Source organism: Lissotriton helveticus, chromosome 6 (assembly GCF_964261635.1).
Source record: "Lissotriton helveticus chromosome 6, aLisHel1.1, whole genome shotgun sequence".
NCBI classification, from domain to species: domain Eukaryota; kingdom Metazoa; phylum Chordata; class Amphibia; order Caudata; family Salamandridae; genus Lissotriton; species Lissotriton helveticus.
The window spans coordinates 1,550,159,062-1,550,171,919 of NC_136067.1; the positions used below are offsets into that span (position 1 = coordinate 1,550,159,062).

Below are 12,858 nucleotides of genomic sequence, written 5' to 3' on the forward strand. Positions count from 1 at the left end.
GAGACAGAAAGACTCCGCTACATGCAGGTGCGCCACTGGGCTTTACAACCACAGGTACGGGAGGCGGCAGATAGGCGACTCCTCCCCTATGAGAAATGGCTCATGTCCCACACGTCGGATTCGAAACTGATTACAGACCTCTATCAGCTACTGCAACCTCCTTCTACACACTTCTACAACCCGGGGAGGGAACGTTGGGAACGGGAGTTGGGTAGGACACTGAGCCATAAGGAATGGGAGAAGATCTCATACAGGGCACGGCACTCAGCATACCATATGGGACTCACAGAAACATTGACGAAAGTCTCTACCTACTGGTACTATACCCCGGAACGAGTACATGAAATGGACCATCGTAAAGACAACACTTGTTGAAGGGGATGCGGGCAAGTGGGCACACTGACGCACATTCTATGGGACTGCCCACTCCTAGACTCATATTGGAAAGAAGTGATAGATGAAGTTGACTCCCATTTCAACACCGAATTACCACGTTTCCCAGCCTACATATTGTTAGGACTCCCAAACAGGTTAATGTATCCCCTTAAATCTCGCAGAGGCAGACAGATAGCTATTGCACTAGGCTCAGCAGTACAGAACATCCTACTACACTGGCGCACCACCACGCTTCCCTCCATCACAGGCTGGCTCCATAGATTGTGGCATGTGTTAGGCATGGAGAAATTATCACTCACAGTGGCAGGGGATATAGAGCAGTTTGATGACCTTTGGCAACCATTCCGCTCTCTACTGCTTGCTGAATTTAGGGAGATCACCTGCCCAAGGTATCTCAGCCTCCTGAGGCTCACGGCACCCGAGGGATCCACCTCCTGAATGATCGTTGGGCTAGGTTCCGTACTTAATGAGTGACCAATGTAGAAGGCAAAGGATAGGACTGCGCACTGGACGAAGGGGGGGTAGGGGTAAAGGGGTTATGGAGTTGGGGTTCGGGGGGAGGTTTTTCTGGGGAGGGATTGTTATTTTACCGCAACGCTACCCATCTTCATGTGTCACTGCGGACTAGTTTGTAACTACGAAGTCCTTTGAAGAAGTTAATGCCGGAGTGCGGCCCTAGCCGCAGCAACTTGACACCTCATACGCTCTGTGTGTTTTGTTTATTTGTGTTGCTCCAATAAAATGCTTTAAACCTAAAGTGTACCACCGTAACTGGAGGTTCCCTTTGAGTGATGCTATAAACCGCGATAACATTTCCTAAAGCTGGTAGTGTGGGGGGTATGTGTTGGAAGTCCTCGTATCTGGCCTTGAATGCAGCTTTGATTTGGTAGTAGAAAAGGGTGTCCATTGCTGTGGGCGGAGCATCCGCACATATCTGTTGTAATGTAATGAATGTATCTTCGCATACAGGTCTTTACCTATCTTGGGCTCATGGGACGCGGCTCTCTGTATGGCTACCGTGTCTAATAATGGCACAATTAGCAAGTTACCACCTAAAGGCATGGATGGTGCAAACAGAACCTTTTGGTATGCCATAAGTCCCAGTCTTTACCATGCCGATCAAAGTGTTTCAACAGTGTCCATCTCTAAGTTTGGGTGTTTGTATTGTTGGTAAAGTGACATGTTCAATGGGAGGAGGGCGCACTTTGTCTAGTTTGATCGCAACATGTGGCTGGTATGGTGTAGGATACTGTCAGTAATGGAGGAATTGCGTACAGTTCGAAATTAGGGGCTCCTAGGGCCCCTTGTGTAAAAGGCAACATTAGGATATTCCAAGAGATGCGAGGTTGTTTGCCAGCCCATATACATTCTAGTATTATCGACCATAATCTTTTGAAGAAGTGCGTGTTTAGTGGCATTGCAATGTTTGCGAAGAGGTACAATCACTTTGGGAGTATAACCATCTTCGTAATCGCTACACGGCCCGCCAGGGATAATGGTAGAGTCCTCCATCTGTGCAACCTCCCTTCCAACCAGATGATCGCCCTGCCATAAGTGGCCGACCATTTCTCTTGTAGATCTCGGCTTAGCCATATCCCTAAATATCTGTTTGGGCCATTTGCCCATGGTATTGGGATCTCCGTGTCAAAGGGAAGGGAGCTGTCTGTCAGGGGCAGTATCGTGGATTTGTTCCAATTAATCTGGATACCCGTTAGGCCTCTGTATCACACCAGTTCCCTCATTACTACCGTTAAGTTTATTTCAGGATTCACTAACTAGGTAGTCATATCATCTGCATACTTTGATATAAGCAGTCCTTTGGAGGTGAAGCCTATGCTGCGCTGTGTATGATGTTGACGCAGGCGAGCCGCCAGGGGCTCCATAGTGATCGCAAAAAGGAGCGGCGAGAGTGGGCAGCCCGGTCTCGTCCCTCTTGTTATAGGAAAGGGGTCAGAGACCTGACCATTCACCCTGACTCTCGGAGTAGGAGTGGCACACAGTATTTGGATTTGCTTCTGAAATATAGGGCTAAAACCCATGCGTGCCAGCAATGTGAAAAGAAATTTCCACTCCAGGGAATCGAACGCCTTTGAGGCATCCAATAGGGCTGCTATGGCATGTACATGGGGGGGCCAGGTAATGTAAAAGAGCAAAGATAGTTTGGGGATTGAGCGCCATTGAACGGCCTGGAATGAATCCGGTCTGATCAGGTAATGCGATGACCGGTAGCATGGGCTGCAACCTATTTGCCAATAGTTTTGCATACATCTTGGCATCAAGATTTATTAAGGATAGAGGGCGATAGGAGTCTGGCTGGGTGGGATCCTTATCCGGCTTAAGCAGGGTAATGATTGTAGCCTCTCGCATGGTCTGTGGAAGAGTGCCATTATCTTGTGCTTCCTGATAAACCTGCAAGAGTCTTGGAGCAAGAATATCTACATATCCCAGAGTCTTATCTGCCGGCATGCTGCTTATTACTTGTCTGAGATTCTCCACCGTGAATGGCAGTTCCATGTACTCCCTGTACTCCCGGCTAAGCCAGACCAGTTCAAGTCTGCCCAGATAGTCTACAATGTCTGTCTCAGATGGGTTTACCTCTTGTAGTAGTTTGTCATAGTGTGCAGTATTTCTGGGGGTATGCGCGATGACGGTGCCGCCTGGTTTTGGAGTTCCGTAAAGTATGTCGATCCCCGTGGTGCTCTTAGGAGCCCTGCCAGTGTTTTCCCCAGTCTGTCTCCCTCCCCATAACTACGTGCTTGTTTGCATTTATGCATATACTTAGTTTCCCTCTCTTCCTTTTCCTGATACGCTGTCAATTTACTCCTAATGCGTGCTAGTGTGGCGGGAGAGGGAGATGTGCAGTATTCATGTTCGAGTTCTTTAAGCTCACCTTCCAGGCAGGCAATAGTAGTTCTTATGTCTCTAAGTACTCCAGTTTTCAATGCCATGCATTTTTCTCTAGTTACCACTTTGAAGACCTCCCAGAGGGTCCCCGGAGAATTCACTGTACCCACGTTGACGTCAAAGTACTCAGTTATCTTATCTCGAAGTTCTTCTTGGAATACTTGATCTAACAACGCGCCTGATGGGAATCTCCAGCTGAAAGGTTGTATGTATGGTTTGGGTATGCGTAGGCAGAGTTGTACGAGCGCATGGTCCGACAATGTACGAGGGTGGTGTGTCACGTTTGCTGCCCAGGCATGTATATATTTCGTGGTGAGCAAATAGTCCAATCTGGACCATGCATTACGATGATGAGTGATGCAAGTCCCTTCCCTAGTAGTAGGATGCTGCGCTCTCCAGGAATCTACGAGCTGCAATTCGTCAATGATATCTATTAGCATTGAGGCTGCCCTTGGATGATGTGTCCTGAAGGTGCCCATTCTGTCAGCTGAGAAAAGAAGTGGGGTTGGAAGCGCACACCAATTAAAGGTACTCAAAAGGTAATCAAATATTGATAACAAATAAACAATCTTAACACAATTGGTGCAGCCGTGTAACCCTCGCTGTCTAACAGGGGTCAATAGACAAAAGTGGAAAAATGCTACCAAGACGGTCGCAACACTGCGCACTATCCACAAATGGGCACAAAGTGACCCTCTAGGTCATTGAATACAATTTAACAACCCTATATCAAGAATGAATCACAAGAGACAGATAATCAATTGTTTAAGAATTTTTTTTTTTTAAACGTGGGCCCGATGCCTTTCGGGACCTGAGAGTCCCTTCTTCAGGGGCCAATCTACAAAGAAAACAATGAGCATATATCACTTAACATATTTGCGTGAATTATCTGTCTCTTTTTAAATGTTCTCAAGATACATGTATAAGGAATTCATGCTTTTGATTTCTATGTGAATGCAACTAAAAAATTATATCAATGTAAAAAAATGTTTGGTAATTTCAACAATTACCTGTAAAGATTTACATTTACAAGTATGTTTGCTATTCTTGTGATTCATTTTTGATATAGGGTTGTTAAATTGTATTCAATGACCTAGAGGGTCACTTTGTGACCATTTGTGGATAGTGCGCAGTGTTGCGACCGTCTTGGTAGCATTTTTCCATTCTGTCAGCTGTCATGGAGAGGACCACATTGAAATCTCCACCCCATAGAATTTCCCCATCCCCTAACGTTTGGTCCTCCCTCCATATTTGTTGGAACAATTCAGGGCAGTCAGTATTAGGGCCATAGGTGTTAACATTTACTAGTGGGCTGTTGTATAGGTCTCCTTTTACCAAAATGTATCTGCCCTCTTTATCCGTTATTGTTTGGTGTGTTTCCTAATGAAGGCTTTGCGAATTAATATCGCTACCCCATGGGAATAGATGGAGTAACCGGTACTAATTAACTCCCCCCATCTGTTATTGTGCACTGTAGACCTCAACGTGTCTGTCAGGTGGGTTTCTTGTAGCAGGCATATATCAACTGCATGTCTAGTCAAATACGAGTGGTCTAGTCTAGTTTTCCTCTGGTTATTCAACCCCCGGATGTTCCAGGTAAGGCATTTAAGCTCTGTCAGGACGGTTTGACACCACGTGTAGGAGTTAGGGGGCTGGTGTGAGCCTTATGGCCATTTAGCCTCTTTGTGCGTACACTGCGCAAGGTATATGCATCTAAATGACCAATCATCTCTGGTTGTGTTGGCAGACATGCAGGTGCGTGCAACTGTTTATCTTTGTGTGTATTACAAGTGTATTAAACTATGGAAACTGAAAATAACTAACCCCTGCCCCCTCCCACCTCCCACACCAATCCCCCAATCAGGTTGTGTATTTCCCATGACCCTTTCAAGCAACTTCACTGTTGCTCCCGAACCTTGGGAGTCCTCCCTCGGGGATACGTGGGTACACTGGCGAACACCCTTGCCATGGTCCGCAGTGAGGCCGAGCACTCTATGTGGAACTAGGGGTCTAGTATCTGCACACGCTTAGCATGTCAACATAGTAAGGATCCAGGACTCAACCACCCCAGTCCCTGTTCCACTGTACGGCAGTTTTTGCCCACTCGTGCTAGCCCATACACATTCGACTCACTCAGTCTAAGCCATCTTTAAACTGCCCACTTATCTGTATATACAAGAGTCTGCGCTGATGTTCTGGATTTCAGTCATTGTCACTCAGATTGCATTCCGTGTTGTCGACTGCTGCCATGCCCCGCTTTTTCTGTTTTTTCGCCATTTGTTTTGCGTATGTAAGAGCTGGTTTTGCGTCCGTAAAAAAGGTAGGCCGTCCTCTGCCCAGAATTTTAAGTTTGGCTGGGTATATCAATGCGTACTTGGTACCTAGCTGCGGCAGTATCTTCTTGGCTGGAAGGAATTACCGGCGCGCAGCCTGAACCTGTAGCGAAAATCAGGGTAGAATGATATGTCATTGCCTTGATATTTGAAGGAGCCCCGCTCCCTCGCCACGCGTAAGACCGTGTCCCGATCCCGGTAGTTCAGAATACGGGCCAGGATAGGTCTCCCGGTGGTGGTTTAGGACCCAGAGTGCGGTGCGTACGTTCGATCAGTAACATAGGGGAAAGGTCAGGTCCGAACAGTTCCTTGAGCATAGACTCTCTATATTTCTCCATATTTGAAATGTCTGTTGATTCGGGAAAACCGGTAATGCGTACATTGTTCCTGCGCGATCTAGCTTCCAAATCTTCGTTCTTGTTCGTTATAACGTTCAATACTGCGTCCATTTGCAACACCTTGTCTCACTTCTCTGTGAGGTAATCTTCAGCCTCCGAAACTCTGCTCTCTAGGGTGTCCAGTCGGTTTTCATGCTTGTCTACCCTCTGTGTAACACTGTCCATGCGATCAGCTAGAGTATCTATTTTAGATCCTATCTCCTGTAGACTGGTTTTAAGATCTTTAAACATGGCACGGACGTCTTCATCTGGAATCGTGCCCGTGGTGGTGTCTTCAACTGTGTCTGCCGCGGAGTTGCCCTCTTCAGCTTGTTTATTTGACTTTTTGTCGAAGTTGAGACGCGGTTGTCGGATGTCTGGTTTCCCCATTGTGCCTCTTGATTGGAGCCAAGCAGACTGGGGAGGTGCAACCAAACCCCCCTCACGTCTTCGGGTTTTCGTGGCGGAGGTGTCCAAGACGTTGGTAGGTGATGGCCCAGTTTCGTGCACGTCCTACATGCGTGGCTGCCGATCTGGCTACACGACACCACACTCCCGACCAGAGGCCGAGCTAAGATCGCGGTCCTATCTGCTGTGGTAGGCCTCCGAGTGAGCGCGGTGCGGGCAGGCCCCGGAGCCTGCTTCTGATGCAGAGTGAATAGGCTTCAGATGTCCGTTTCCGTATAAAACGCAGCCACAAGGGCCCTAAGGTGACCCCCGACCAGGTAGTGCCTCCTTGTAGCGTGGGTCCACTGTCTGCAGCAGCTGCAGGGGAAAGTCTTAGCTCCATGGTACGTGGTAAGCTATTTGCATGCCTAGTAGACAATTATGCGGGTGTACCTTCAATGACGGGATCGCTACATTCCACAGCCAATGTCCGCAGCACGCATCCCCACGCAGCACTGCCAGTCCTCAACATGGCATCGCGCCCAGCGCGGGGCCTGTCTCCACCGCCCTCCGTATGTTGCGCGGCTATGTCGGCTTCCGCACCAACACCAGGATTCACGGCGAGCAGGGGGGTCGGTAGAGCGCGATCACTCCAGTCGGAGTGCAAATCTATGCAGGTCCGGAGATCCTGCGATGTAGTCGCCGGTTTGTCCTACACGCTGCACCCGCGGCAGTCCACTCGCCGCCAATTAGTGCACTCGCTCAGTACGTCCATCTCGGGAACAGGTGACAGCTGATTTGTTGCAGCAGACTCCGGCAGACGGCCTCCGTTGCGCGGTGGGGCCCCCTGCCCGGCCCCTTCAGCAATCTCTGGCGCCAGCCGCAGTGTCCGCGGGGACAGCAATAACCTGAGTCCCCGGCTGTTATGTCCTGTCCTAGGCCGCTTCCAGATCCAAAGATCTCCATTATCAAGCTCACTGGGGAGCCGTCTCGTCGAGCGGGCTCACCGTCGCCTGCTGCACAAGCTTGTCAGGTGCACTTCCCAAGAGGTTAGAGCAGGTTGCCCCTGTTCACCATGCGGATAAATGTCGGATTCTGGTCTCGGCCCGCGGAGCCACCTAACAGAGCGGCCATTCCGCTGCTCATCGAAGCCACGCCCCCTCCTCTAGTCATGTTTGACCTGAGCACCACATTTGATGCGGTCTCTCATGGTCTGCTACTTGACAGATTACATCACGCAGGGGTAGGTGGCACCACTCTAGGCTGGCTGGCGAGCTTTCTGGAGGATCGCTCATTTCAAGTTACTCTTCAAACCTATGCCTCGACCAGTCAACAGCTGAAACAGGGCATGCCTCAGGACGCAGCTTTGAGCCCGACCCTTTTCAACCTATATATGCGACCACTGGCATACCTTTTGGACAAATATGGGGTACAGACAGTATCATATACAGATGACACGCAGCTGATTCTCACCTTGGCTCAGGACAATGGCCAAGCGGCAGAGGACTTTAAGCTCTGCCTAGAGGACATGGCAAACTGGATGAAACATAGCTGCCTCAGACTAAATGCCAATAAAATGGATATCTTAGTGATAGGGAAACAACCTTCTATCTGGTACCCGAGTTGGTGGCCTAACACGTTAGGATCTTCACCCTCTCTGAGCAACAAAGTCAAAAATCTTGGAGTTTGGTTCAACTCCACATTATCCTTCGACGAAATCTCTTCCCTCACAGGCACTTGTTTCGGAATTTTTAAAATGCTCAAACAAATTTCAGGATTCAAACCCAGACACTGCCAATAAGACAGCAGTCCAGGCTGTAATGTTCTCTATCAGGGGGCATCGAAAAGGAACATATACATGCTCCAACGGGTGCAAAAAGTAGCCCACATGCTGTTAAACATCCCGAGATATTAACCCACGGGAGGAGCCCTGGATACTCTCCATTGGCTCCCAAGGTTACACCCGCAAAATACTACAGGGCAAGGGCCCGAAATATCTTCACCCTATGATACATTCCTATCAACCTACGCGTTGTCTGAGATCTGCTGGAACTGGACTGGTTAGCATCCCAAAATATAACAGAAAAAGACTTGGTGGCACCTCCTTCAGGTACCTGGCTGCCAAGCAGTGGAACTCTTTACCTCTGCATCTTAGATTGGAAACATCAGAAGTAGCTTTCAGGAAACATCTTAAAACTTGGCTATTTAAAAACAAAATCTCTCACCCTCTAGCTGTACTTCGTTGAGTTTTTCCCAATGATCTTAGCCTTGAAGAAATGCAGCGCGGGGACACTCCAGAATGGAGTAATCATGTCCTTTTACAAGCTGCAATAATAAGAAATACTCCCAAGAGAAGTGTCCACACTGGTCTACTACGTGAAGTCCTCACTGTCACTCCAGTATCCTCATTACGTCATCTATTCAAAGCACACATACCAATTGCAGTTTCCACATTGAAAGCAATATAGGGTGATGGCTATACTAACAAGTTTGCACATCTACACAGAACTTAAAGAAGTTCAGGGACAAAAATGCAAACAGAGAAAGTCCTTTACACAAAACTGGTGCTCTCACGGTTTGCAAACCCCGCCACCTGGGGTGTAGAGTTCAGCCGGAAGGAAGTTCAGGCCAAGGAAGCACAGAACAAAAAGATACTGGGGCACATAAGAGAAAGTCCATACACTGTAGTCCTACTGAGGAAATGTAGTATTCAAAGAGTCCAACTGTGTCTCGTTTACTTTTTATTTTACATATTCATAGCTTGTATTGAACAAGTGTGTGTTTGCCCCTTGTAAGTCCCAGGACAGGTAAGGAAAGTGGTAGAAAAAATCTTATACAGTAGTCAAACCAGTATTACTCCAACGAGACACCGTTAAGCTCTTCGAATACTACAGTTACTCCTTAGGACTACAGTGTATTGACTTTCTCTTGTGTGCTCCGGTATCTTTTTGGTCGCAGTTTCTATATTGCCACGCCAATTAGCACAACACCACAGTATGTGCAGCACCACTTCAATGCCACTGTTCACATTGCCCAGTATGTAAAACAGCATGCAAAACAGCATCACCATGTCAGTGTTCACATTCCCCATGTAAACAGCCATTGTCATACCACCACCCATATTGCTCCCTTAGTATGTGAAATACCATTGTCATGCTTGTCCCCACCCCAACTCCTGGCATGGTAAAAGCACTGCTGATGCTCTTTGCTTGAAAACAAGCTCCTGCAGCAATTCGGTAGCTTGGCTAGTTCACAGGCAGTGACACTGACTGGCCGGACAGGCAGCTATTGCGATGTATAATATGCTGCTACTTAGATTTGGATCCCAGACCCAAGATTTACCATCCATCCAATAAAGTTGGTCTAGAGCAAATGTCTTCCTCTGAATTGTTCAGTACGCATCAGCACTTGACGGGTATCATTTTATTCTGACCAACAATTATAACATATCTCTGGAACTATGAGGACTTCTGGTGGCTGGGCAAGTGCTGAGTGAGTAGAGGGAGCTGCTTGGTGTTACCTCTGGCTCCAAGCACATCAATGAGGGAGCATCACTGAGGGCCCTAAGTCAATGAAGGCCGGAACCCAGCCCAGAGGCCCTTCGTGGGTTTCCCAGTATTCTTTCATATTGGTACACCCTGGTCTCAAGAAAGGGACAGGGAGGTTTCTATTTTCAAAAATACAGATGGTTATGACCTCTGCCACTCTCACGGAATGCTGTGGAGTCAGGGTCCGTCCTCGCCTGACCTTCTTCTGTGACACCCATAGTCACTACATGTTTAAACAAAAAAGATTGGCATCTTGTGGGGACCACAACAGCTGGTGTAGTACATTTATAGCTCAGGAACAAGTGCTGGTCCTAGGGTAAAATAAATCATTGATGGAAATAGCATCTTACTAAAAAGCATGAAATTAGATGCCCCCAATCTGATACACTGTGCATGCACAAACAAAAAAGAAGCTCCTTAAGAAGTCATCAACTTCTTCATTCAATTCTTGTGAATACCCAGCAGATGTACCTCACTAGGTCAGAGTCAACTATTATGACTGCCACAGGCGAAAGCTCCAAGGAGAGTACCGAGCTTTACAACTGTGCTTGGACACATGCCACCCTGTTCTCCCTCTTCTGTCTCTTGTGCTTACCTTCTTCAGAACCCCTCTCACTTCTGGTCTCACTCCTGTCCTGACATTACAACAATGAGGTGAATCATACTCCTGATTTTCCAAGCCCTTTTTATTTACTAGTTGAAACACAACAGCTTGGCACAAATATTTGTGCATTATCAATGGAAGTATATATCGGTGGAAACTATTAATTCAACATGTCACCCAATTGTTGGTCACGAAGTGGTGATGGAGCTTTTAATTACAATATATAGTATTTCCAAACACAAATCATACTTAATCGTGCAGGTGATCCTGCAGTGTGGGCCACTCCACCGCTTGTAAATCCCCAATATCCACTGATATGGATTTACCAATCTTCGAAAATGTATTTTGAATGTACTTCCTTGGGAGGATATCACACTGTACACTGCAGTGGGACTAATTACAATTATGCTATGGTGCTATCGACATAATTGAGTATATGGACAGATTTAATTTTCTGATATGACGTCAGACTGGAACAATCACGCTTTTACATTTGCAGGTTGTGTGATTAGAAAAGATGTAAAAGATAAATTATTGTGAGGTACAAATTAATCATGCAGTTGTGCACTTTGATAAAGCTGTGAAGCAGCGCAATTTAGACTCCATCCCTTACATGTCATCATTGTGCAATTTGAATTTATATTTTGACATTCTATCTGCTGTGTGCCCGTAATAATATTAATGTGTGAGAACCATTTATAGCATTAATGAAATGTATTTACTGTATAAACTAGAGTTTTACAAACAGGTTTGCTAATGTTCAGTTTAGCATGGAGACATGCATTCACGTTAGCATTTATACTTTAAGTCACAGTTGCATATGTTATGAAAGTTCTAATTGAAAGTGTAATCATGTATGCTTTTACTCATCTTTGCATTTGTTCTTGAGTTACATGTTCACAAGTATAACCATCTGTTTGAAGTGCACGTTTAGATGTTTAGTTAAAGTTAGCCTGACTAAAGGCCTTCATTTTGAAATGTATTTTGCTTTTTTGGCATATTCTTTCTTTTGCAGGTGCATTCTCAAGTTTTCATTAGCTAGAGAAAGGAGCATTGTTGTATGTATTAGTTTCTTGATAGTAAGGTCTGAGAGGAGAAATCTTGTCAAGAAACGTGACGACCTAATGATCAGTTGAAGCCTACTATTCATCACGTATCAAGAACGAAGGGATGTTCAAGGCTTCAGTAACTATCCAAGTTCTGTGGGATGGAAAACTCAGAGGATGTTGCAAATGCACACTATGAGAAGCGAAATGATGGTTCATGATGGGGGGGAGGGGAAGAGATATGACTGTTGCTGACGTTTGTTTTAATTAATGTTCACACTGTTAGAGGAGAACAGATTCCCTTACACTTTGAGGGGTACAGACCTCTCTGCTTCCTTTACTGTTGCAAGTGTGAATCTTCATGCTAAACATTTATTCCAATTCTGGAAGACTTCTACTGGAGACTTTACTATGCTGACACCTTCTCGCATTCCTGAATTTCCATAAGACCCATTCTACAAACCATCCCTATTCTAGATTTAGATACCTTGATTAGATGAATTTAGAACTAGGAAAGAGAATCGGAGTTTCATTAAGGACCGCCTATTTTTATTTCTCAGTTTCTGCATTGCTGAGGCTGTGATTATTACATATCTTATCCTACTGAGTCTGAATCTATTGCAATATATCAGCTTGCCAGTTGTAAATGTGTATCTTTTTAATGTTCTCTTGATATGCATATATATTGGTATGATTATTAATTAGCAATAAAACTACTTCAATTACTGATTCCTGGTCCTTACGGTGAAGCCAAATGGGTTTCACAAAAGTCAAATTGTTTTATTATTCCTGAGTCCCTTTGCGTCTCAAGCAATTAAAAAAGATCCATCAGATGAGAGATTGTAAATCCCACACCTGCGCTAACTCAGCTGTATAACCAGATTAATCTAAGACCACGAGAAAGGCAGCAAAAAAATGGGATGTCATCCCTACCTGTCCAGGGTCTACTTATTCAACACAAGAGACATTTTTTCTGATGACACCGACAAATGGTTTGCACGAGACACCCAACCCGATGCAAGAATCATATAAGAAAGACTTTTGGTAAATGCTTGAAACAATGTTGTTGAAAACACCAAGCATCGCAGTCTCAGATTTTCTGACAGAAGTAATAGGAGAAAACCGGGTTGATAATAGCGGCTTTGTAGAATGCTTCCTCAATAAAGGCACGATGGGGCTGAAAAAGAAGAAAGGCATTGCAGGGGAGACTAAACAAAGACAACCTCAAACTGAGAAAATTGGTACAAACTTTGTGCTCTAGAA

At 45.9% G+C, this 12,858-nt stretch overlaps 1 protein-coding gene across 5 annotated transcripts in view; it reads right to left on the bottom strand.

Moving 5' to 3' along the window:
* Positions 1-12,858, bottom strand: part of CFAP61 (cilia and flagella associated protein 61) — a 2,132,686-nt gene that overhangs the window by 875,224 nt on the left and 1,244,604 nt on the right. The gene's annotated exons all lie outside the window — the stretch shown is intronic.